A 26,338-nucleotide genomic window follows, 5' to 3' on the forward strand; every position below is an offset into this window, starting at 1 on the left:
ACATTTCTCTGGGACTCCTCTAACGCTAGGCACAGAGCTGTACGCATCCCCAAGTCTCAGTGAATCTCTCCTGACTTCATTTATTCATTCAACAAATGTTTGCTGAGCAATCCTGGGTGCCAGACACAAGAATGAACACAAAAAGGAGAAAGACAAAGGCCTGTTCTTATGAAGCCTTTCTTCGAAGCATTAGAAGGCATGGACTAAGAATTGTTCAGAAAACAGAACATAAGCATAAAAGTGAAGGTGGTTCTTTAGATGAGGTGATGGAGGAAGGTCTCTCAGGGAAGGAAATATTTCAGCTGGGACCAATAAGGTAGCAGCCCAGCAGAATGGGAAGGTGGGAGGAGTCCTGGGTTGAAGACAGCAGTGAGTGCAAAGGCCCTGAGGCAGAAACAACTTTGGAAGATGGGCAAGGCAGAAGGGCAGCGGGGAGCCAGTTGGGAGGGTACACTCCTATCTCAGGGCAAAGATCACTAATGGAGATGAATTTTATCATGGATTTGATTGGGGAAGGAGAATAGGGTGAGGGGGGCAGATGATTTTAACCTCAGCAATTAAGAGGAGGCTAGGGCACTGTAAAGAACTGAATTTAAACCCACATGTTGAAGCCCTAACCCCCAATGTCATGGTATTTGGAGATGGGGCTTTTGGGAGATAATCAGAGTTTGAAGAGGTCATAAGGATGGGGCCCTGGTCTGGTGGGACTGGTGCCCCTATAAGAAGAGACTCTAGAGAATTTGCTTTCCCTCCCCCACCCCATCCCAATATGTCCCAAGGAGAGGCCATGTGAAGAGACAGCATGAAAGGCATCCATCTGCAGACCAGGAAGAGAGCCCTCATGAGAACTTTACCATGCTAGACCTTGATCTTGGACCTCCCAGCCTACAGCACCATAAGAAAATAAGTTTCTGTTACGAAGTCACCCAGTCTATGGCATCTGTTCTAGCAGCCTGGACCGATTAATACAGGTCCTTTCCAGAGATGAGGAAAGCGTCCCAAACAATGAATGATTACAGATGTCTCTAAGATGAAAAATCCCAGCGTTGAGACTGATACAGTAAATGGTGAGACCACGTCACCGAAGCCTACCGAGGTATGTCTAAGCCGTGGAACGCTGCATTGGCTCCCGGATGCCTCAGATGCACTTGGAGCTCTTCTCCAAAGGCCCCCCCTCCCTGACGTCTGACCATTAAAATCAACCGTTCCTTTCTCATCCTTCTAGCAGCTGAAATGCAAAACCCTCTGTTTTTCTTTATTGCTGCCTTTGCTTGCTTTGGGAATAACAGCTTCTTTAAAAGCTCACTTCAAAGCCAAAGCTTCCTTTATCAAGCAGCCTGGCCCAGGACGCGCTGCTTTCATCCGCCAACGAGCAGACATTGCGAAATCTTCCAGCTTTGCCTTCTTGGAAACTCGGTTCGTCTTATCTCGCAGACCACAGCGATGGACGGGGTGTCAAAATGACAGACAAGAAAGGAAGGATACTTCTGGAAACGTTCCAAGGAAACAACAAAGATTCCAGAGTCCAGAAAAACGTTCTGAGATGAAACAGGGCTGGAGGTTGGGAGGGTCTTGATGGAATCATTTTTTTTTTTTCGAAGATAGTATATATTTTTTTATTTTATTTTTAAATGATGGAATCATTTTGTTTAAAGGTGGAATTTATGAAATTTGCCTCAAGAAGAGTTAAGCAACTGATATTTTTTTTTTTGGAGGAAATGATTCTTTTTAAAAAATTCAAGTATAATTAACATACAGTGTTATATTAGTTTCAGGTGTACAATTTAGTGATTCGACAATCCTACACGTTCCTCCTATTTATCACAAGCCACTCCTTAATCCCCATCACCTGTTTCTCTCCTCCCCCACCCACCTTCCCTCTGGGAACCATCAGTTCATTCTCTGTAGTTAAGAGTCTGTTTTTTTGTTTTGTTTCTTGAATTCCACATATGGGTGAAATCATACAGTACTTGGCTTTCTCTGACAATTTCACTTATTATCTTCTCTAGCTCATCCACGTTGTTGCAAATGGCAAGATTTCATTCTCTTCTATGGCTGAGTAATATTCTATTATAAATATGTATACACACACACACACCCCCCACATCTTCTGTATCCATCCACCTATCTTTCCATTATTTGGCTTTTGTTGATAATGCTGCTATGAACATACAGACGCACGTTATCTTTCTGAATTCGTCTTCTCATTTCCTTTGGGTAAACACCCAGGGGTGGAATTACCGGATCATAGGGTCATTCTATAATTTTTTGAGGAACTCTGTACTGCTCTCCACAGCGGCTGCACCAGTCTGCATTCCCAAGAACGGTGCAAGAGGCTTCCTTCTTCTCCCCAACCTCGCCACGTCTGCGGTTTCTTGTGTTTTTGGTTGTAGCCATTCTGAGAAGTACAAGGCGGAATCTCATTGTGGTTTTGATCTGCATTTCCCTGAGGATGAGTGATGTTGAACATTTTCTCATGTATCTGTTGGCCATCTGGATGTTTGGAGGCACGTCTGTTCGAGTCTTCTGCTCGTTTTTTTAATTGGATTATTCATTTTTTTGGTGTTGCGTTACAGCAGTTCTTTATCTATTTTATTTTATTTTTATTTTTTTTTTAAAGATTTTATTTATTTATTTGACAGAGAGAGATCACAAGCAGGCAGAGAGGCAGGCAGAGAGAGAGGAGGAAGCAGGCTCCCCGCTGAGCAGAGAGCCCGATGCGGGGCTCGATCCCAGGACTCTGAGATCATGACCTGAGCCGAAGGCAGCGGCTTAACCCACTGAGCCACCCAGGCGCCCCGTCTTTATCTATTTTAGATAGTAACCCCTTATCAGATATGTCACTTGCAAATATCTTCTCTCACCTGGCAGGTTGTCTTTTGGCTTTGTTGGTGGTTTTCTCTGCTGGGCAGAAGCTTTTTATTTTGGTGCAGTCCCAACAGTTTCTTTTTGCCTTTATTTCCCTTGCTTCGGGGGACATATCTAGAAAAATATTGCTACAGTCGATTTCAGAGACATTTGTGCCTGCGCTCTCTTCTAGGATGTGTATGGCTTCAGGTCTCACATTTCGGTCCTTCATCATTTTGAGTTTATTTTTGTATATGGTGTGAGAAAGTGGTCCCGTTTCATTGTTTTGCATGTAGCTGTCCAGTTTCCCCAACATCATTTGTTGAAGGGACCGTCTTTTTTTTTTTTTTCCCATCGCACATTCTTGCTGCCTTTGTCACAGACTGAATATCAAAGTGTGGGTGTTTTCCTGGGCTCCCTATTGGTCTCTGTGCCCGCTGTTGTGCTGGTCCCAGACTGTTCTGATGACGGCCGCTCGGTAGCTTATCTTGGCATCTGGGAGTGTGAAACCTCCCGTTTTGTTCTTTTTCAAGACTGAAGCAACTGATCTTTACATGAAACAATGCCTGGAGGGATGAATGGAGACACAGGAAAAGCAAGTCTGGGTTTCATGATGTCAGGAAAACAATCCATGAAAGAATACGGCCAGGTGAAGGCCCAGATTCCTGAGAAGATAGAGAAGACTCTGGGCCCGTCTGCCACATCCCCCTGGAAGTGTCTATGCACGGTTATTAACTATATTAAGCACTGTAAGAGTAAAATACCAGGAGTTTGTGATACATTCTGTCATTCGGTCCCCACGACCCCCCCATGGGGAAGGCAGGCATTATGTCCATTTTATAGAGGACTCAACAGCATCACATAGGAAAAGGTAAGCCAAGGGCGCCTCGGTGGTTCCGTGGTTTAAGTCTGCCTTCGGCTCAGGTCATGATCTCAGGGTCCTGGGATCAAGTCCCACATCAGGCTCTCTGCTCAGCAGGGAGTCTGCTTCCCCACCCTCCTGCCCCCCGCCTGCCTCTCTGCCTACTTGTGATCTCTGTCAAATAAATAAATAAAATCTTTAAAAAAAAAAAAAAAAGGAAAAAGAAAAAGAAAGGGTAAGCCACTTGCCTAAGATCACAAAGCTAAAAACTATAGAACCAGAATCCAACTCAGGTTTGTCTGGCCCCAGAGGGTCCTTTCTGCTCCACATGTCAGGAGTTCCAAACTTGGCTGGATGTCAGAATCAACGGCAGAGCAAGTGAAAAATCTAGATTCCTGGGTTCCATCGTCAGAGGCCTGGGCTGGGGCCTGGGCACCTGTTTTTTTTTTAATCTAGCTGATTGATGCTATGAGCAGATCGCTGGGCAGGGGGCACCTCTGTGTCAGCCAGAATGTCCTGCTGGGAGAGCTGGGGAGCCCCCAGCCAGGCTCCCCACAGCACCTGTGGGCTCCGGGAGGCAGCTCCATGGCAGGGACTGACTGATCTGCTATAGTAGCTTACGCTGTGTCAACCTGGTGATGCTGGAATTGCTTTCCCCGGAACCCTCCTTCCCATCGGCTTGAGGTTAAAGCTGGCCCAAAGAGGGGTCTGCGGGAAGTCTGGAAATTGGAGGTGAAGAAGTGGCCCGCCATTATGCATATGAGGTAGATGCGGTGACGGACAGGTCCCATGGGGCCCAGCAGGTTTGAGCCCGTCCTGCTGTCTGATCTGTGTCCAGCTCTTCTCTCTGACTGCTGGTCCTGCTGACGCACAGTGTCCCCAGGCCTGTCACCGGACTCCAGGCTGGGCACCCACCAGGCCAGAGCTGCCCACAGACTTCTCCACTAACCTCCCTGTGGTCTCGCCTTGGTGGCTGGACATCCTGGTCCCTCGGTTCCCGTTCATCTTCACTTCTGCTCCCCCACCCCCATTCCAGGGTAAGATCTAATTCTTCTCATAAATGCCAAATTCCACTGTCCCAGTGGCCCAGCTTCCCGGTTTTGGCCTGAATGAGGTCATCGCCTGCCTCTCCGGAAGCCCTTGCAATCTTCCACAGTGGTTCTCCAGGTGTGGTCCTGGACCAACAGCACCAGCACCCCTGGGAGCCTGTGAGAGAGTCAAGTTCTCACGTCCCAACCCTCCAGACCTACTGGAGGAGAAATTTGGGGGGAGCTTCTAAGATGTGCCGAAACTTAAGAACCCCTCCTGTAAGGCTTTCAAAAGCCTTCCTCCGTTTCCGTCTGGGATGATGAAAAGATTCTGGAATGCTACCTGTGTAAAATATGTTGTATTATTAATGTAATTTTATGTCATATGAATTTCTGAGGCCTAACCTGTCTGTGAGCGCTGGCGTTTACTGGGACCCTGTGCTAAGGCTGCACAAGCTTAGCACCGTTTCCTCCTCACCCGCACCCTACAGAGATGGCATTAAAGTCTCTCTGTATAATCGATGTGGAATCCAAGTAGTCTGACTCAGAACATTTGAGGTATTTCCCTGTGCAGCAGACAGAAGCCAGACATCAGCCAGAGTGCCCCTTGGCTGACACTTTAAACATTTTATATTTATTTGTCAGAGAGAGCGCGCGCACAACCGGGGAGCGGCAGTCAGAGGGAGAAGCTGGCTCTCCACTGAGCAGAGAGCCTGATGCAGGACTCGATCCTAGTACCCTGGGATCATGACCTGAGCTGCAGGTAGGCACTTAACGACTAAGCCACCCAGGCGCCCCTAAATCTGAAGCTTTAATACAAAGTCATACATGGTTCTCTATAGGAAATTTAAAAATGGTAAATATTCAAATTTCTAACTTCTTTGTATCCTTTTTAAAATGAAAAAAGTGGACCACCTTTATAATCTGCTTTTTTATATTAAGAGATTAGACTTGTCTTTCTGGGTCTCTCAAGGGCTCCATTGCCGCCATGTTTAACGGCCATGCGGGATTCCGTGTGCGGACGTACCACAGTCGACTGTCCCGGCCTCGATGTCAGACATTTGGGTCATTTCCCTAAGAAGACACTTCAGTTGGGGGAAAAACGTTTTGACCAGGGTGCTAAAACTTAGCAAAACCTCCTCTCTTTGCAACAAGCAGCACCATGGGGCAGTCAGCTCTGCACGCTTGATGTCTGTGGCGGGAAGACCCACGGGCCAGGCAGCAACATGGCTGACACACATGTATTTCAGGTGCAAACTGTTGGGGGGAAAGGCTTTCATTTTTATGTGCAGAAAATGAGGTAAAAATGTCCGTGAGGTTTACCCAGCTCAGTCCTTAGGAAGAAGAGTTTGATCCCGTGACAATGAATTGCCGGTGTTCTCCAGAACGCCGTGTGTGCTCCCTACCTCCTGCTTTGGGTGACACACCGGGTAAATCCAGCTATAAGCCAGTGCTCTCCGTGCTCCCATTTCTCCCTATGATGCAGTGGTTAAGAATACAGATTCCAGGGGCGCCTGGGTGGCTCAGGGGGTTAAGCCTCTGCCTTCAGCTCAGGTCATGATCCCAGGGTCCAGGGATCGAGCCCCACATCAGGCTCTCTGCTCAGCGGGGAGCCTGCTTCTCCCTTTCTCTCTGCCTGCCTCCCTGCTTACTTGTGATCTCTGTCAAATAAATAAATAAAAACTCTTAAAAAAAAAAATATGATTCTGGAACCAGACTACCGGGCCTGAAAACCCATCTCTAGGGACGTCTGGGCGGCCCAGATGGTTAAGCATCTGCCTTCAGCTCTGGCCATGATCCCAGAGTCCCAGGATCGAGTCCCACAACGGGCTCCCTGCTTGGTGGAGAGCCTGCTTCTCCCTCTCTCTCTACTATTCTCTTGCTTGTGCTCTCTTGCTCTCTCTGTCAAATAAATAAAATCTTAAAAAAACAAATAAATAAAACTTGTCTCTATAGCTAGTAGGTGGTATTATTAGCTCACCAAGCCCTTGGAAACCAAGGGCTGAAGACGAAAGAAGCCTGGGTCCTTGAAGGACCCTGTAGAGCAAAGACCCCACCTTCCCCACCCAGCAGGGGACACTGTGACCTAACTGTCTCAAGCCCTTGAGATGTGGGGCTGTTTGCACAGTAGCTAGTGCACTCCTGCCTCAGTTTCCCCTGTCATTGAACTGTTATGAGGATTGATGGGTTATGAGGACCGATGAGTTAATATAAGCAAAAAACGGCATGCATTTAAACTAACACGGGCAATACCTTGGAAGGTCAGACCCTCTCTCCATCCAGCCAGCCAGACTCTGTCTTGTCCTCCAGAGCCACCCCGAAAACAAGGATGGGGGGGCTAGTTGTTGTGCACCCACCAAGCCATCAACAATACTGACCCCACGAAGGACATCTCCCCACACATTCATGACCTTCAGCACCAACCAGATATGGCTCTGGCTCCCAGGAATTTCCCTAAAGTCTTTCCAAATGCTTTTCAGCCAGAAATCCTCTTATCAGAAGCAAGTTTGTCTCCTCCTCTCTGTGAGACGTTCCCAGTGAATGGGTAACTCCATCCCGGGCAAGAGCCAACACACTTCCCCACAGGCAATGAGTCAGTAGAAACAGCGCGGGGCTGACAAGGTCGGTGAACGTCACGGCTGTTGGCTCAGCCGGGCACAGCTCCCCTAGCCCGGGACAACACTGTTCAATGGCTCCATCGGCTTCCGACCGCAACGGTGGGGACCAGTGATCCATAAATTCGGAAACGTCCCCCCACTGATTACACATGTAACTGCTTTTCATCAATGAAAGTTTCCTTCTCTCATACCCGCTCGCCATGCCTTTTTGTGTGAGCCACGTTTCTTCCCCTGTGTGTGTGTGTGTGTGTGTGTGTGCACAGACCCCTGGTGAAAGCTACTAATACCTCCACCAAAAAACACAGAGATGGAAGTTTGCCATAAAATTTCAGGTGATTCATGGACCCTGATAAGAGTGATGACAAGGGGCACCTGGGTGGCTCAGTGGGTTAAGCTGCCTTCGACTCAGGTTGTGATCTCAGGGTCCTGGGATCGAGCCCCACATCAGGCTCTCTGCTCAGCAGGGAGCCTGCTTCCTCTTCTCTCTCTGCCTGCCTCTCTGCCTACTTGTGATCTTTCTCTGTCAAATAAATAAATAAAATCTTAAAAAAAAAAAGGGTGATGACGAGTTTAAAAAAGTACCCGACAATCTTAGAACAATCTAGACAACGATAACACTTGAACATCGCAAAGCGGTATTTCAGGGCTCCTCATCCACACAGAACATTTCTGGAAGCCTATCCAAGAAACAGGGAGCCATGGTTATTTCTGAGGAACGAGACTGGGGGTCTGAAATGAGATGCAGACTCCTGTTTTTTCCCTGGCTGTCCATTTATACAGTGTGTGATTTTTCTTTTTCCCTTTTTTTTTTTTTTTAAACAGTGTGTGGTTTTAAGATTTTTTACCATGGGTAACATTTTTTTCTGATGAAACAAAAAGCGTTGAGAAAAAGTTATTTAAGTTAAGAACTAGACACAAGCCACTGTGACTGCCTTTCCTATGACACGGGGAAGGGGCAGATCAACCCACTCGGAAAAGGTCAACTTACTTCCTGGCGGAGTAGGATCCCCATGGGGTGGGGAAAGGCAAAACGGCACTCAAGAGGGCGGGGGTGGGGTGACTCTGTCTCTCCTGGGTGATCAGCTCCAGTCACTAAGTCCCAAGCTAAGGCAGCGGGTGATTCCCATTTCATTAGGTCAGTACACAGCGTGGTGCTGGCCGTAGGAACTGGGAAGAACCTTCTTAGGGAAGTGCAGGGAGACTGCACTCAACCCAATTGACTTTGAGCCTGGTGGGGGGTGATGGAGACAGTAAATGCTAGAACAAAGCCTGAATGTAGAGGGAAGACATTCAGGGCAGGCTCCAGAGCCTGCGAGGCAAACCCTCTCCAAGTTCAAAGAGAATGGCTCTGTGTTTATTAAGTTGAAGTGAATGTCATTGCCTGTTCTGTGGGTCAAGGGGCAGCCCGCCCCGGCTGCGCTGAGGACCATGTGAGGCCACTCGAGTGAAGCTCCTGTCCCTCTGGGTGGCACCCAGTAGGTGCTCAGCAAGCAGTGAATCCTCCCACCCACCTACAAGCCAGGAGGTGGACCCTCACCAGACACGAGATCTATGGAGCGCTGGGAGGGTGTTGTCTTAGCTCAGGCTGCTATAACCACCACTACAGACCTTAATCAACAGACAGTGACTCCTCCCTGTTCCCCGACGCTGGAAGTCCAAGGTCAAGGTGCTGGTAGATCTCATGTCTGGTGAGGGCCCACCTCCTGGCTTGAAGATGGTGGCCTTCTGGCTGTGTCCTCCAGGAGCCTCTCCTGGGGGATCTCTTTCTCCTCCTCTCCCCTTAAGGGCACTAATCCCATCATGATAAACTCACTCTCACAACCTCATTTAAACCTAATTACTGGGGCGCCTGGGTGGCTCAGTCGTTAAGCATCTGCCTTCGGCTCAGGTCATGATCCCGGGGTCCTGGGATGGAGCTCCACGGCAAGCCTGCTTCTCCTTCTCCCACTCCCCCTGCTTGTGTTCCCTCTCTCGCTGTGTCTCTCTCTGTCAAATAAATAAATAAATAAATAAATCTTAAAAAAAAAAAAATAAACCTAATTATTGCCCAAGGCCCCACCTTCTAATACCATAACGCTGGGAGTTGGGCTTCAACATGCAAATTTGGGCGGGGCACAGAAACAGCCTGTAACAGATGGTTTTCCCAGGTGCAGACGAGTGCACTGCTGTATTCTCACCATGCTCCCTCTCAGCTTTTTAAGTCTGGAAAGGCAGAACCAGATGCTCAAAGCTAAAATTATAAAAGAACCACCTGGACTAGGGGCTAAAATCCAATGCAAGCCCCCTACAGCTCACAAGCATGTCACTTAGCAAACACTCTTGGGGGACCCAGTACAACTCTGGGAGACTTAAAAAATTTTTTTAAAACATTTTTCTCTTATTATAAAAACAATGCTTCTTTATTAAGCAAACATTAATAAATCTAGATTAGCAGAAAGGAAATGAAAATCACCGATTACCCACCATCCCTAACTACTGATAATATCTGTGATCGTGTTCAGACTTTCTTGTGTGTTCTATAAACAAACATACCTTTTCTTTTTTCTTTCTTTTTTTTTTTTCTTAAAGATTTTATTTATTTATTTGATCGACAGAGATCACAAGTAGGCAGAGAGGCAGGCAGAGAGGGGGAAGGGAAACAGGCTCCCCGCCAAGCAGAAAGCCCGATGCGGGGCTCGATCCCAGGACCCTAGGATCATGACCTGAGCTGAAAGCAGAGGCTTTAACCCCCTGAGCCACCCAGACGCACCCCCCCCTTTTTTTTTTAACAAAAATGAGATCTCACTACAACATGGCTTGGTGACCTAACTTTTAAAATGTTGATATATAACAAATGATTCTGCACATCATCAGTATTCATCCAAACCATAACTTTCAGTGGCTGAAGAACATTCCATGGAGGCCTCATAATTTACCCAACTAACTAATCCTCTACTACCAGACGCAGAATTGGTTTCTAATTTTATGGATCTTTAAAAAAATAACAGTATTGAAACTAACTCCTTACACAATCGTGTGTCCTCTGGATAAATTCTTGGTATTGAGACTGCTGCGTTTTTTAATGCTTGGCCACACATTTCAGACTGTCCTCGTCCCCACCCTGAGCTGGTGAAAGACTGGCATTGTTTCTTTCACTTAAAGTTTTGAAACATTCAAGACATTTAAAATTTCCTGTGTGAAAGGTGATAGAGTTTTAAGTGTCATTTTCTTTAATATGATGGGGGTGAATGTTGGGTTTTTTTTTCCCATGTGCTTATTGGCCAAAGGTATTTCTTCTTCTCCTTCTCCTCCCCGACCCCCTCCTTTTCCTCCCTCCTTCTTTCTTGAACTCTGACCTGCTGTGCTTCCTGGTGGGATGTGATGACAACTGTACCATAGCACATATGACAGTGTCTTGCCATGAAAGTTAAAAACTCATCCAGTCATGAGGGGAGAAGCAATTAAGACACTGGGTCCACCTCTTCAAAAACGTCAATGCCACGGAAGATCCAACAAGGTCGGGAGACTATCTTGGATTAAAGAAAACTAGAATCTACGGGCAGCCCAGGGGAGTAAGGCGTGCACTTGTTGTAATGAGTGCCGGTGTTGAATGGAAGCGCTGAATCACTCTACCATCCCCCTGAAACTGCAATTACACTCTAGGTTAACTACCTGAAATTTCAATAAAAACTTAAGAAAAAGAACATCAATGGGAGATCCCGATGTGGACCCTGATATTGTGGGGTCTCTCGAACAGGAACAATAAATTAGATGATATCCGTGTAGTGTGGTTACATGTCTTGTTTGTCTCTTTTTCTTTTTCTTTTCTCCCCACAGGCTTGCTGGCCAGCAGCATCTCTTCTTTATTCCATTTTTTCCATCTGTTTGTTTTTGGTTTCATTTTGGTTTTTGTTTATTCCATTGCTTGAGGGTAGTTGACTTTTCCTTACTAACCGGAAAAGCTTGGTATGTGTTCAGAAAACAGCCCCTTGTCTGAAAAGTGTGTTGTAAATGTTGCTCTAATTTATGTGCTGTACTGAAGTGGTTTTTTTTCTTTAATTTTAGGAGCCTAACCTATCAATCATTTTCAGTCATTTCTTTGATAATTTTACCTTTTACTGTCATCCTTTAAAACCTCCCTCCCACAAGGGGCTGTGGAACAGTGGAGAAGTGGAGCAGACACTTTCAACCAAATGATCAAGGTCAGCATCACTAGTGAGTCATGTGGTCATATGTCAAGTAAATCCTGACGGGATGCAATGATAAGGATACTTCACCATTGTCACATTCTTTCCCCAAACCCCAAATCCCAGTCTAACCATGAGACAACATCAAACAAACCCAAAGTAAGGGGCATTCTAGAGAATACTGACCAGTACTCATCAAAGCTTTCAAGGTCACACAATTCAAGGAAAACACTGGGATAGACCTGGAGAGATGAAGAAGACAGGACAACTGAAAGCCGTGGGGTGTCCTGAAATGGATCCCAGAGCAGAAACAAAAACAAAACGAGCTGGTGACATCCAAATAAAGTCCGCCATCTTGTGAGTAATAACGTGAATTTCGCAGCCTTGTTACCTACGCCATGTTAGGTAAGATGCTAACACCAGGGGAAGCTGCGTCAAGGATATAGGAAAGCTATTATTTCTGCAACTTTTCTATAAATCTAAAATTATTCCAAAATAAATAGAGTTTGGGTTTTTTTTTTTTAAAGAGTTTTGTCTAGGACTGAGAATCGTTTAGGCAGAAAAGCAGAAGGAATAGAAAGAGAAGAACCATCACGGTTCATGGCTATGGGTGGGGGTGTAGGAGGGAGATGGAGGTGGCAAGTGGTTCTGGTTCCTCACAACATATCCATTGGTTGGGGGGGAGCGGTTGGGGCAGCAGCAATGGGTCCAGAAAGGTAAACGGAGTCTGAACTCTAAGGAGTCCAGTGTTTAGGAGACTCTAGTCTTTAGAACTTTGAAGGTTAAGGGTTTTAGCTTAGCCTTGATCCTACATGCAATTAAGGGGATGGTAAAGATTTTCGTTCTGTGAATATATGATTATTGGTTACTTCACTTGTGTCCTAATTTACTGATTCCTTGCTGCGCCCCAATAAGGTGTCAGCTCCACGAGAGCAGGGACCATGTCTCTCTTATAGATGATGTCCCCCTAAAGCCCAGAACACCTGGCCTGCAGAAAGAACTCAATAAATATCGGTTGGATGAATGAGTCTCACTTCCCAAACGACTTTTGAGAAGTAACTGTATAAAGGTTTTTCTCATCCCACCATTCACATGTAGTATCAGCCCATGTCAATTAACCTCTTCTACAGCTCGGGGCCTTTACCCAGACTGTAGCTTCAGCCAGGTGCACCCTTCTCTGGTGCCTACCTTCTGATTTCAGCGTAGATTCAGCTTTCTGAAAGCCTGCCTTTGACACTCCATCCAGGTCTGGGAGAAATTTCCTCTTCCCTCTCCTGGGTTTTGTCGTCACTGTCAGCTGAATGGCAATGGTGCCTTTATATCCGGCTCCCTCCCTCCCCAAGACATAGAAGCCGGCCCTCTAGTTCACCACGGGCACACAGAACATCCCAGTACATCTGTAAAAAGCCACAGCTTGCAGTAAGCCGAAGGTGACATACCCTGCCACCATAGTAGAATTTGCACCCATCACTGCTTGAACACGTTGACCCAAGGACAACTCCCATAAGTAATTGCTACCATCCAAACTCCAGTTCATGAAGACATAATATTTGGGATCCCAAAGTGTGAGCGTTTGTTTTTTAACCATACCCTCTCTTCCACCAAGTATCAACAAAGCACGCTTATAACCCTAACCAGCATGGGCACACTTCAGATATATGGCAGGCTCGGTTCCAGGGCACTGGAATAACGTGAATATGGCAATAAAATGACTCAAATGACTTTTTCCGTTTCCCAGGGCATTTAAAGTCATGTTCACGCTAGGCTGTAGTCTGTTAAGCGTGCAATAGCATTATGGCTAAGAAGAACAAGGTCCATACCGTAATTGAGAAATACATTATTACTAAAAGATGCTAACCATCTTCTGAGCTTTCAGCAAGTCATGATCACTGATCACAGACCACTCTACAAAATATAATAATAATGAAAATGAAAATGAAATATTGGGAGAATTACCAAAATGTGACACAGAGACAGGAAGTGAGCAGATACTGTTGGAAACATGGCACCAAGACACTTGCTGGATACAGAGTTGCCACAAATCTTCAATCTGTAATATATGCGGTCTCTATAGAGTGCAATGAAAACAGATATCCCTGGGGCGCCTGAGTGGCTCAGTGGGTTAAAGCCTCTACCTTCTGCTCGGGTCATGATCCCGGGGTCCTGGGATCGAGCCCCACATCGGGCTCTCTGCTCAGCAGGGAGCCTGCTTCCTCCTCTCTCTCTGCCTGCCTCTCTGCCTACTTGTGATCTCTGACTGTCAAATAAATAAATAAAATCTTAAAAAAAAAAAAAAAAGAAATTAGGTATCCCTATACACACCCTGTAGGTGCGGGAAAAATGTAGACAAGGGTAAGGTAAGTAAATTCTCTCTCTCTCTCTCTCTCCCCCAGACCAGATATGGAGAGGAAAAAGTGGCAAAGACATAAAATTCACCGAGAATTAGAGCCACCGGGTTCTATATCCTGCATCAAAGAAATACTAGAACCTTCTGGAGACATCCAGAATGTACATCGTATGAGGCCACAATCGTGTAAAAAAAAAAAAAAAGCTCACCTACCATGGCAAGTTCTCATCCTGGATCTGCCACAATCTGCTGGGTGACCTTGGGCCCATCACCTTTAGGACGCTTCCACTAGAAAGCTCTGGGGCACATTAAGAAAAGAAGAAATGCCAAAATGGACTTACCAATCCTGCGATGGGTTTTAGATGCTGGCACAGAACAAATGAATGTTTTGTGCACCGTGGCAATATAAACTGGGCCATTAGTGTGATAGTTATAGGCTTTATGATAAACACGAAATTCCTAGTGTACACAAACAGCACTGCTTGTGGGGGACTTGGGCTGCATGATGAATGTGTGTTTCAGGCCAACAGCTGTGTCTGATACTGACTTTGGCATGTCATTTGGAGAGGTGTCAGAGGTCTATACTTAGAGATGCTTGAGTGTGTGGCCGGAGAGCCCATCTGTCCTATACAGACTCTCTGTTTTCTGGCCTCTAAGAACTGAGGTGGTTGGACAAGCACTGGTTTCTAACCTGCTGTTTGGTATTGTTTTTAAAGCCACAGAATTTTCTTTCTTTTTTTTTTTTTTAAAGATTTTATTTATTTATTTGACAGACAGAGATTGCAAGCAGGCAGAGAAGCAGGCAGAGAGAGAGGAGGAAGCAGGTTCCCCGCTGAGCAGAGAGCCTGATGCGGGGCTCGATCCCAGGACCCTGGGATCATGACCTGAGCCGAAAGCAGAGGCTTTAACCCACTGAGCTACCCAGGCGCCCCCACAGAATTTTCTTAAAGGAATCTTTCTCACCCCTGACATCTGGAACATTTGTAAAAAGAGCTTCCTTCCAGCTGGCCTTCCTCCCACCACTCAGCTCTGTCCCTGCGAACCCCTGATTGCTTCTGGGACCCATCCAAAGAATTCCAAGTTTCCCAGAATCACAGTATAAAAAGCAGTGGGCTGTTAACACCATATGCGAAAATCAACTCACAATGGACTGAAGACTTGAATGTAGGACTTGAATCCACAAAACTCCTGGGAGGAAACAGAAGCGGTAAGCTCCTGGACATTGGTCTTGGTGATGTTTTTTTGGATCTGACTCCAAAGGCAAGGAAAACAAAAGCAAAAAAAAAAAAAACAACAAAAAACAAAAAACAAAACAAAACAAAACCCAGTTGGGACTATATTAAACTAAAAAACTTCTGTGCAGCAAAGAAAACCATCAACAAAATGAAAAGAAAACCTACAGAATGGGAGAAGACATTTGCAAATCATATATCTGATAAGGAGTTGATATGCAGAATATATAGAGAACTCACACAGTTCAGTAACAAAAGAAACCCACAAAGAATCTGATTAAAAAATAAGCAGATGATCTGAACAGAGATTTTTCCAAAGAAGACATCCAGATGGCCAGCAGACACATGAAAAGACGTTCAACATCACTCATCATCAAGGAAATGCAAATCAGAACCACAATGAGATACCCCCTCACCCCTGTCAGAATGGCTATCATCAAAAAGATAAGAAAAAACATGCGTTGGCAAGGATGTGGGAGAAAGGGAACCCTTGCGCGCTTTTGGTGGGAATGTAAATTGGTGCAGCCACTATAGAAAAAAGTGTGGAGGTTCCTCAAAAACTTGAAAATAGAACTACTTTATGATCTAGCAGTTTCACTCCTGGGTATTGACACGAAGAAAACAAAAACACTAATTTGAAAACATACATGCACCCTTCTGTTCATTGCAGTGTTATCTACAACAGCCAAGACATGGAAACAACCCAAGTATACATCAATGGATGAGTGGGTAGAGAAGACATGATATAAATATTTATATATATAAATAAATACCGAGCCATAAGAAAGAATGAAAATCTTACCATTTGCAGCAACATGCATAGACCTAGAGGATTCATGCATAAATCAGACAGAAAGAGACAAATCATGCAGGATTTCAAAATATGTGGAATTTAGAAAACAAACGAAACAAACCCTAGACTCATGGATACAGACACCAGACTTGTGGTTGCTAGAGGGGAGAGGGCTTGTTGGGGGCAACATGGGTGAAGGGGATGAGGAAGTACATACTTGCAGTTATAAAACAAAGAAGTCATGCGGATGTAACTTATAGCATGGGGAATATAGTTGATAACACTGTATTAACTTTGTCAGGTTAATACAGGTGGTAACTAGACTTGCTGTGTTGATCATTTTGCAACAGATACAAATGTCAAATCACAATGCTGTCTACCTGAAACTCACATAATATTGTATGTGAACCGTACCTCATTTTATGAAACTGACACGCTATCTACTGCGCTAACGAGGCACCCTGTACCTCATTTTAAAAAGAAACCCAATGGACTGGGGCAAGGACTGACCAAGGTTCTTACCATGCAGATGGAAATATATTTATCTGGTGACTCAGTGCATAGAGAGATATAGAGGTAATTGAGATGAAAGTTTTACTAAAGGATGCTTCTCACGACAGGAGATGCATTTTGTCTCTAGTCTGCTTTCTTCTACATCACTTTTTAAAAGCCAGTGGAAAACTACTTCACTGATTTTAAAACCCACTAAGTTGCTGCCCACAGTCTGTAGACATTGGCCTAAGGAATCCTCTGAGATCGCCTCGAGCATTGACAATTTATATGGCCTTAATGAAGCTGTGATACTGTTAGAACGTGAGAGATAACGCCAGGAGACCCTGTCCCAAAGGTGAAGTTACCAGCCTGGGTTTCCTGAGTAGCCAGCAAATTCTCTGCTCAGGCTTGTCATTGAAATACTCACAGTCCAAGAGGCAAGACTCGGAGACGAGCAAGCCGAGTACATTACTGATTTTCCTAGGGATCCATACTTGCCATCCCAGTGCCTAATCCTGGGGGGATTCAGGACAAGGGGTGGTAAGGGGGAGTGGGAGCACTTGGCTGGGTTAAAAACCAACCAGCAAACAATCAGAGGAAACGAAGACTTCTCTTTCCCTCCTATAGTCTTTGGGTCACACCCATCGCAACGAGATGGCTAACCTCCTCCGTTTCTAAGAGGCTCACTGAGAATCGATCTTTGCTTCAAATAGTAAACACAGCCCTTTCCCAAACACCATGGTGGTGCAGAGACATGGCCCCCTGAAGCCCCACTCAGTCCATAATCTGCATAGCATGCTAGGATTTTTGGTTGCTGGAGTGTTCTGACACAGCCACAGAAAGCTGGCTTCCTCAGAACCTTCCAGCCATCAGAGGGCACAAGTACATGAAATTGACAGGTTAGAACCAGTGCGCTGTCACACAAGGGAAAATACACGTTATGAAGATGAACCAGATATTAAACAGCAGCAGAGCAAGCAAGCAAACAAAAAATCTGCATTAAACACCGAACTATCAGCAGTGGTGGCTGGCATATCATGATGGGTTCCTCCCAGGTTTTCTACATTGAGCAGGTACTGCCTTTGTAATTGGGGGTGAAAACATTAAACACCCGCCCATTCCCAGGTGCATTGTCAAGTATGCTTAGAAGAACAGCAGACAAGGTTGGTTAATCACTAGCTTTCTCCCTGGCATTCATACCAGTCTGAACAGAGAGCATCTGAAAATGTCAGGATATATGCGCCTTGACGTGCACCCCTCATCTTCCGGGTCCTTCAGCACTTGCCAGGGGGTGCGTGGAGAGAAAGAGGGTTCTGAGGGGCTCTCCTCTGGTTTTATTGTTTTGGTTTATTTTCAAGAACCACCCCTGAAATCAGAAAATGGGGTCTAGTCCTATCTCTGAACTCAGACGAGTGCTTTCCCTTCCCTGAGCCTCGGTTTCCCCATTTGTAAAATAAGCAGATTAGATATTTTGATGGCTAAGTTTCCCTCTGGTTCCGAAACTCGAAGAACTGAAAAGACCAGCATTCAGGTTTTAAGGGCTGTTAGGTCTGATAAATCTAGGGCAAGAGAGAATAAGAGACTGTTGGCAGCTTAGCCCAAGTAAACAACACTGGATAGAAGGCAGGGCCAACAGCCTCGGGAGGTAAGGGTTGGGGCAGAGGGGAGGGAGGAGTCAAGAATCAGTCTTGAGGCCACAGCTAGTGGGGGAGAGCTCTGCAGAGACTCTCAGGGGGCTGCCTCTGGCTAGTGCCTTGGGCAGTCTGGCATGAAGCAGGGAAAACCTGTTTCTTTGGGGAGCCAGAGCTCCCCGGAGAGGCAGCGGGTGTACCAAGGGCTCAATCCAAGGGGAGAAGAACAAAAATGTTGCCAGGCTAAGCTGGGCCACCTGTCCAGGCTGGGGAGGAACAAGACTCTATGAAGCGGCCAGCAGGGCAGGGATCCTGAGAAACCACCAACTCTGTACTAAACTGGGTTCTAAAACGAGTCCCAGGTCTCCTGGGAGAACACAGAGCAGTCGGGGACGGGGGGGCAGTCCCAGTTCTGCTGCTGACTTGCTGCGTGCTCTTCCCCTATCTGAGTTTTATTTGTCAAATGAGAGTGGTCCCCTCCACCCAAGACATTCTGGGGTACTCCTGTGGCTGGCGAAAGACAGAGGGGGGTCTCCTTCCAAGCAAAGGGAGACTTCCGACACAGAGAATAGTCTTAGAGAGCTATCAGTTGCAAGAAAGGCCCATCCAAGCTTCCAAACAAAGTGAAAGCAAAAGCCAGGAGCCAGAAGCAGACCCCTTGCCACATCCCCAACATAAGACTTCTGAGCTTCTGGAACTTTCCCAGCACTTCGGACTCTGCTCAGTCCCTTGAATTCCACCTTAATTTGGAACGGGGAAAAGAGAAGCCCAGAGCCAAAGCCCCTCTTCCAGCCCTAGGGTCCTGAGGGGTTTACTGCCAACCCCAAGGAGGGAGAGAACATTTACCAGAATGGTGACCCAGGAAAACAGGAGCCCTAAAGGAGGCAGGTTGCCCAAGAGATGGGCTGCTGGCTCTGTGTCCAGCTTTGCCATTCCTCACACAGAAACTCCTAGGTTATGTGCCTTCTGGAGTCAGGGAGCAGGAAAGCCAGAGTTGGAGGGGCTTGGGCCCTGCCAAGTTCCCAGGCATTTGCCCGCACTCTCTGTCGGAAGACAGGCTGGCAGTTTGGGCCTCACACCAAATCCACAAACCTCACCCTTGAGCAATGGTCACGTGTGAAGACCACATGGTAATCTCTGCCTCCTGCACGGGGCTCCACTCCAGCCTCCCCCCGCCATTTCATTCCCACTGCCACCGGCCCGCCGACCAGCTTCCTCTCTCCCAGCAGCCTTCCCCGAAGTCTCATCTGATGTCCACATAGAAGAATTATTTTCCTCACATACCAACAGGATCAAATGACTCCCCTCCTTAAAGAACTTGAATGGAATCTGTGTCTTTGTCTTTCTTGTTCAATGATCCATCCTGAGCACCTAGAACAGTGCCAGGCCCTTGGAAGGCACTCAGTCAACATCTGTTGAATGGCTCCCAGACATCCACATGATAAAGTCCCACGTGACCAGCCCCCTTTCCAGACCCTCCATTTCCTTTACTTTCCCCACCTTCCCACAAACCCATCTGCCACTGCCTGAGCACACTCCCTGCCAGGCCCACCACACTCCGGATTGTGTACCTTTGTACCTCCGTGCCTTTGCTTGTGCTGTTCCATCAGCCCAGACACCCTTCCTCCCCCTCCACGAGGGGTTCCAATACACTGCTGCATATTCCAATATCCTTTTCCTGGCGGGACCTCCTGGCACACCTTAGCCCGAGTTATCTTTCTCTCTCCTGTTCTCCCCAAAGCCCTGTAACAGAGCTTCCTGCTAGGCATGAAAGTCCCACCAAGATTATCACTCCCATCCTACAGAGGAAGAAACTGGAGGCTCAGAGAGGCGGGTCACGAAGCCAGCCAGTGCTGGGGACTGACTGTATCACCACCTCTGAGCAACACTTGTCATAGACCATGCGAGAGGCTGGGAGCTCTTGAGGTCCCAAGGCCCTGTATCCCTGGGGCAGGCCTGGCTCTGCTTGATGCCCAGGAGGCCCTAACCATCCAACCACCCCCAGAACAGATGCGCCACCAGCCTCCTCCCCTCCCTCTCTTCTGCCTTTTGTCCCAATCCCCACTGGGCAGTACCTCTGGCAAGCTGCGGAGGGAAGCATGTGGAGGGAAAGGGGCTCCTTCCCAATTCCATTCGTTCCTATTAACTTAGGACAAGATCCTTGTGTGACAAGTCTCCAAAGTGTGAAAGCCGCTCACAGGTCCCAGAGGCGATCTTCCACTAGAGAAGCCATACTCGAAGACCACCACCACGTCGATCAAAAGCCAAAAGCGGGCACCGGAGGGAAACCCCTCTCCAGCCCCTAGGGCTCCGACTCCGCCCCCGCTGCTCCGGCCCCGCCCACCCAGGCTCCGCCCGCTGCGCTCCAGCTGTGCGGGAGTTCCCGGCTCCCCGACCACCCGCACCGCTAGCAGGGATCTGGCCCGGGCCACACAAGCTGCTACCGGCCAGGGAGGGCCCAGGCAGGGCTGGGGAACCGTACGGATATCCAGGTTTCCTGTTTCCCCCACGCCCTGGTTAGGAAAACTTACTTTCTGTAAGTGACCATCCCTTGCAATTTGGCACTCCCAGGCCACACGCCTCCCATTGGGACCCAGACAGGAGATCTGAAACGGATTTCAAGCTCTTGCGATGGGCTCGGCACGAGCGCCCCACCTCATCCCAGGCGGTTATCACGCCTATTTCGCAGGGAAGAAACTGTGTCTCCCTACTTTGCTCACGCCCGATTTCTTACAGTTTTTTGTTTGTTTTTTGTTTTCTTTTTGCCTCTGGCACGTTAAACATACACTCGAATCTAAATTCCCCAAAGCCTCGGTTTCCAGAAAAGAGTTAGGGTTGGGGGACGAGGGATCGACTGGGCAGCGCCAGGGTGGTTTCCGGGGACTTAATGGGAAGTTCTGCTCCAGGCACGGGTGGAAGGTGCCTCTCGCTCGAGGCCAAGGGTTCGAAACCCGCCTGGCGAATGGCACCTGACCTCGCCAACAGAGGGCCCCGGAGACTGGCTGCCTTCCCCGCGCCGAGGTCTGCGCGCTGCCGTGGAGGCGGGGTGTCCCGCACTGGCGGGGCGCGGCTCTAGTGGGTGCGGGTTCAGAGTCCTCCCGGCGGCGGACCCGGGACAGGAAGCTCCCAGACGGGCGGACAAACAGACCCCGACAGCCCTCGACTCCCTCCCCGGCCCTGCCAACAGTCACTCCGCGGGACGCCGCGGGGCGGAGGGCGCGGCGGCGCAGACTCACCCGGGCGGCTGCGGGTCCAGCTCCGTCACGGTCGGGCGGCCGGGGACCGGGGACTCCACGACCCGGTACCCCACCCCCCCCCACCCCGGGCTGCCTCCTTCGGGGCGCTGTGATCCCAGGGCCGGAGGTTCGGGGTGGGGGTCTCGGTCGAAGGAGGCGGCGGCGGAGAAGGCGCACCGCCCGCTCCGGGACCGGGATGGGGACGCAGGAAGCTCTGGCTCGGAGCGCCGGCGTGCGGGAGGGAGGGACCGCGAGAGACAGAGGGCGGCGCCGGCCGGGAGCGGCCTCCAGCCCGGAGAGGCACCGCCCACCAGTCGACCCTCCCTCGGCGAGCTCAGCGCCACCCCCAGGACTGGGGCGCGGACCCGAGCTGCGGACGGAAGGGACCCGTTCTCTCTTGTCGGATTAGCGGGCGGGGGGATGCTGGGCCAAGCCCTCGCCCGACCCCCGCCACTCCGAGTTGGCTAAGCAGGGATGGGGGAATGGAACAGAGCCGAGACATCCCCACCCCCGGGCCGCGGAGTTGGATGTGGCGGTGGAATGGGGGACGGCGACTCGGCCCAGGAGTCCAGGTTACTTAAATGTTAAGTTGAGCTGGGAGACCGTCCCTCCCTCCCCATACCTCAACTCTGGCGCCAGTGTGCAGGTACAGCACTGCGGACACAGCTGCCGCGCCTTTACCTGGCCGTGCGCTCACCTGGCGGAGCGGTGCGCCGGCCTCTCACCCCACTTCCTGCGGAGGCCACCGCCTCCCCCCTCACCCTTGGGAGCGTTTGGGGCGCTGGGACCCGCCTGCACCGCCCAGGGCTGGTGGTTTGCGAGGTGACTGATGGGTGGAGGTAGGAAAGGAGGAAGCAGGTTTTTTGTTTTTTTTTTTTTTTTTTTTTTTTAAGCGAGTCTGCTCCTGCCCTCGGCCGGGCGCCCCACCCCCACCCCTCGGTCCCTCCCCGGTCCCCTGAGCGCCCCCTGCGGATTCCCGGTCGTACCGCCGGGGTGGAGCCCATTGCGGGGGCCCGCGCGCCTCGGGATGCGGACGCCCTGTCCAGAGAATCCTGCCTACTGGGTGCTTTCATTCCCAGCTTTCCGGAGAACTTTCCCAAAGAAACACCGGCTGTCGTCCTGACCGCCAGGTTGCAGGGGGGTGGCCCACCTCTGCTTAGAGCCCCAGAACTACTGCCTGAGAGGCCTGGCTCTGGAGGATAAAGACGAACTGGTGAGGGTGCCTCTCATCGACCGCGGCTCTACCAGTGCCCCCACCACCCCGGTGTTTTGCCCTGGAACCATGCCTCTCTGGCGCCCAAACTAATCTGATCTCTGCCAGACCACAGAAAACCCGAATTCTAAACCTAGAGGGAAAAATAGCCCGCGGCCTCCCCCAATCTTAGACTGTTTTGAGTTCCAAGAGAGGCCGGGTCTGGGATCCCCTTCTCCGCCGCACCCCCCCCCCCCCCGCGCCCCGCTGGAGTTCTGTGAAGTTGAAATCCTGAGAAAAGCCAATAGGCGGCTGGCGGGTGTCAAAAAATCCAGCTGAGGACAGAAGGCGCCTCCTACTGGGAATCTGCTGTGTCCAGGACAGAAATTAGACACCCTGGTGGGACCCCAGTCAAGTTCACTGCCGAACTGCCAAGTTCATGGGTACACATCATCCAAAGGTATGAATGCCCATGTCATCCCACGTGGGTGTTTCCTCCCACTGTTGCTTTTTAACTTGGTGTCCACAAATAGGCAAATTTGGGGCTGACCTGTGATTTGGGGATGAGGAAAGTATTTAGGGAAACAGTGATGAGTCTTCATGAATATAACAATAACAGCTTATTCCTCACATCCTGGCAATGGACCCATCATCAGGTTGCTACTCACTTCCCAGCCCACTGAATCCTTATAAAACAAAAACCCCAGGGATGTTCTTTGGCTACACCCACTTTATAGAAGAGAAAGCTGAGGCTTCAGGAAGTGAGGTCATCATTTGCCCAAGGTCACACAGCTGGGAAGTATCAGCAATTAGACCCCAGTTGGTTGGCTCCAGGGCCTGTGCTGTCCCATCTTTGGAAGAATTCCTTGTCGCTCTGCATCTACTCTCTCCCCCGAGACAAGGTTCCCTGCTTCTCCCTCTCTTTCAGGAAGGGAAGTCACTTTTATCTCACTCTACACAGTGACATAATTCTTTACAAGTCTGCCTCCTGCTCTCCTTGAGGTTAGGGACCCCTTCTCTTGGCTCCCTGCAGGTGCTTCATAAATACTTGTTGGTTAAATGAAAGCCCCAAAGAGTAACATTATCTTATTGAAGGGGGAGAACTGTTTGGCAGGCAGGTGGCTACACAAGTTCACGTTGGAGAGCTGTGTATATTCCATCACGAAGTTTAGACACCAAATTTGGGAAGCTTCCAGTCTCTAAATGGTTGATGAGAAACAGTCATGTAGCTCTCAGATAAGACGCAGAATCTGGCTTTCATTTCACTCTGCAAGACCAACTTCGGAGAGGCCCGGACTGGGGATAATCATTTCAGACAGCAGCTCTACCTCCCACCTGGAGGCAAAGGGCTTCAGTACTTTTCCATGCCAGGATCCAACTCCAGATCCACCCTGCTCTGCCACAAGCCTAACTGGGCAGGTCTCGTCTATCTCAGCAAATCATCTTCAGAGTATTCCTTTTAGGCAGGCTCACCCTGGCTAATCTGGGAAGAGGCTGGAGAAATTCCCATCTGAAGTGGAGCCACAGGCAAAACTAGAAACGGACAGAGGCAGTGTGTTCTCCCTCTCCCTCTCCCTTGGTATGTTTCTCTGATTCTTCCCTGGTTCTCTAAGTCCTATTGAGGAGCCTGACTTCATTTAACGGCCAACTTCTCTGTCAGCTCACAAGGGCCCGAGATGTGTCTGTGTCCTTGGGGAAAGAGCCAAAGAAGTAAATCTCAAATGGTGGAATTTCTGTTACCCGTTACCATAAGAGGCAGCAGGGGAGATGACAGTTCCCATTTACTGAGCACGGTATTTCAAGAGCTCTGTAAACTTTGTATTATCTTGTTTAATCTTCCCAACAGCCTTGGAAGGAAAATTCTATTATTTCAGTGTTTCAGGTCGGGCTAACTGAGACTCAGAGAAATTACACACTTCCATCTGCCAGAAGATGGTAGGGCCAGGATTTGACCTGATGTATGTGCTTGCTCTTAACCACTATGCCAGGAACCGCACGAGATAGGCAGAATAATGACTGCCAAAAGATGTTCATATTCTAATCCCCAGACCTGGTGAAGGTGTTACGTGACATGGTAAAAGGGACTTTGAAGATGCATTTCAGGGAAGGCCCTTGGGATGGGGCAGTCATCCTGAATCATCGTGGACGATCCAGCATACTTCTAAGAGGGAGGCAGGAGGGTCAGAGACAAAGTTATGATGGTGGAAGCAGAGGACAGAGAGATGTGGTTCCTGGAAGGGGCCACGAGCCGAACATCGAGGGGAGCCCCTAGAACCTGGAAAATGTCACTGATGGATTCTCCCCTAGGCCTTCCAGAAGGAGCATAGCTTTGCTGACTCCTTAGTTTAAGCCTCCTGAGACAGAGACTGGTTGGACTTCTGACCTCTAGAACTGTAAGTTGATGAATCTGCGTTGTTCTAAGCCCTGAAGTTTATGGTCATTGGTCCCAGGAGCTCTAGGAAACCCGCAGGGCTGGCAAACTCAGCCTGTAGACAGATGTTTGCATCACCTACCTTCTCAGCTAAGCGTCCACCCTACGTCTCTTCTCCAAGAGGCACCGTGATACAGCCTGCGCCATGGGTTTAGAAAGAAGGCAGGATTTCTTCCGGTCAGTCTCTCCTATCTGAGTCCTCCGCTGCTTATGTGAGCTGTGTGATCCCGGATAGATGTCTCATCCTCTCTGAGCCTCAGTTTCCAAATCCTCTGTAAAAACAGTGATGCCGATGATACCTCCTTTGCAGGACTGATAGGAGAGTCGGGTGAGACAGGATGTGGCTGCGGGCCTCGTCAATGGCCCAGTGTCGTCTGAGCACGAGTCACTTGGCACGTTAGCCTGACCGTTTCTGGGGGTCTGGATTCTAAGAGGCGAGGATTTTGCTCTGAGCCTTCTACTGGCAAACATTTCTATTCGCTCTGGCTGAGTAACTAAGTAACTAAATAACTAACTTGAAGTATTAGACAGTCTCTGCTTGGTGACTGACCTCCGTCTCTCAGGAAGTGAAGCTGAAAACTGACCGGGAGGAACAGGTCACCATGTGGAACTCACACAAGTGCCCACGAGCATGTATTCAAGGATTTTCACTGTTGATTATTTAGAACGGGGGAAATGCTGAATGCCGCCGGCAGAAGCTAGCTAAGTCACGGTGCAGGCTTGTGCGGGGAGGCTATGTGGTCACAAAAAAGGAGATAGAGCAGACAGGGAAGAAGAACCAAGATGCATCATGAATTGAGAAAGGCAAAGACTGGGTATTATGATGCCACACAAGCGTTTTTTTTTCAGACGTAGATACACATATATTTGCTTGTACATAGAAAGTGAAAGTGAGGGGTGCCTGGGTGGCTCAGTGGGTTAAAGCCTCTGCCTTCGGCTCAGGTCATGATCTCAGGGTCCTGGGATCGAGCCCCCGCATCGGGCTCTCTGCTCAGCAGGGAGCCTGCTTCCCCCTCCCCACCCCCACCTGCCTCTCTGCCTACTTGTGATCTCTGTCTGTCAAATAAATAAATAAAATCTTAAAAAAAAAAAAAAGAAAGTGAGAGGCTGATGGGTGGCTCAGTCAGTTGAACGTCTGACTCTTGGTTTCTGCTCAGGTCATGATCTTGGGGCTGTGGGATCGAGCCCCGTGTCCGGCTCACACTCAGCAGGGAGTTTCTTGGAGTTCTCTCTCTCTCCCTCCACCCCTCCCACTGCTCGTGCTCACTCTCTCTCTCTCTCTCTCAAAAAAAACAAAAAAAAAGAATGTGTATGGGAGGAAGGAAACCAAACTGTGGTTGCCCTTAGAAATAAAAAAAAGCAGTGGGGTGCCTGGGTGGTTCAGTGGGTTAAAGCCTCTGCCTTCAGCTCAGGTCATGATCCCAGAGTCCTGGGATCGAGTCTCGCATCGGGCTCTCTGCTCA

The 26,338-nt window shown here is 48.8% G+C and overlaps 1 protein-coding gene across 2 annotated transcripts in view; it reads right to left on the minus strand.

The window, feature by feature from the left end:
• Positions 1-21,709, minus strand: part of TMEM51 (transmembrane protein 51) — a 56,121-nt gene extending 34,412 nt beyond the window's left edge. Inside the window, exon 1 of one of the 2 annotated variants that reach the window (XM_047727086.1) lies at positions 21,253-21,709. The gene's annotated coding sequence lies outside the window, so the exon portion shown is untranslated. Of the gene's footprint in view, positions 1-13,477; positions 13,502-21,252 lie in introns of those variants that run through there. The other variant, XM_047727090.1, reaches the window with a different exon arrangement.
• Positions 21,710-26,338: the final 4,629 nt, after the last annotated feature.

Source organism: Lutra lutra, chromosome 4 (assembly GCF_902655055.1).
Source record: "Lutra lutra chromosome 4, mLutLut1.2, whole genome shotgun sequence".
In the NCBI taxonomy this organism is placed as follows: domain Eukaryota; kingdom Metazoa; phylum Chordata; class Mammalia; order Carnivora; family Mustelidae; genus Lutra; species Lutra lutra.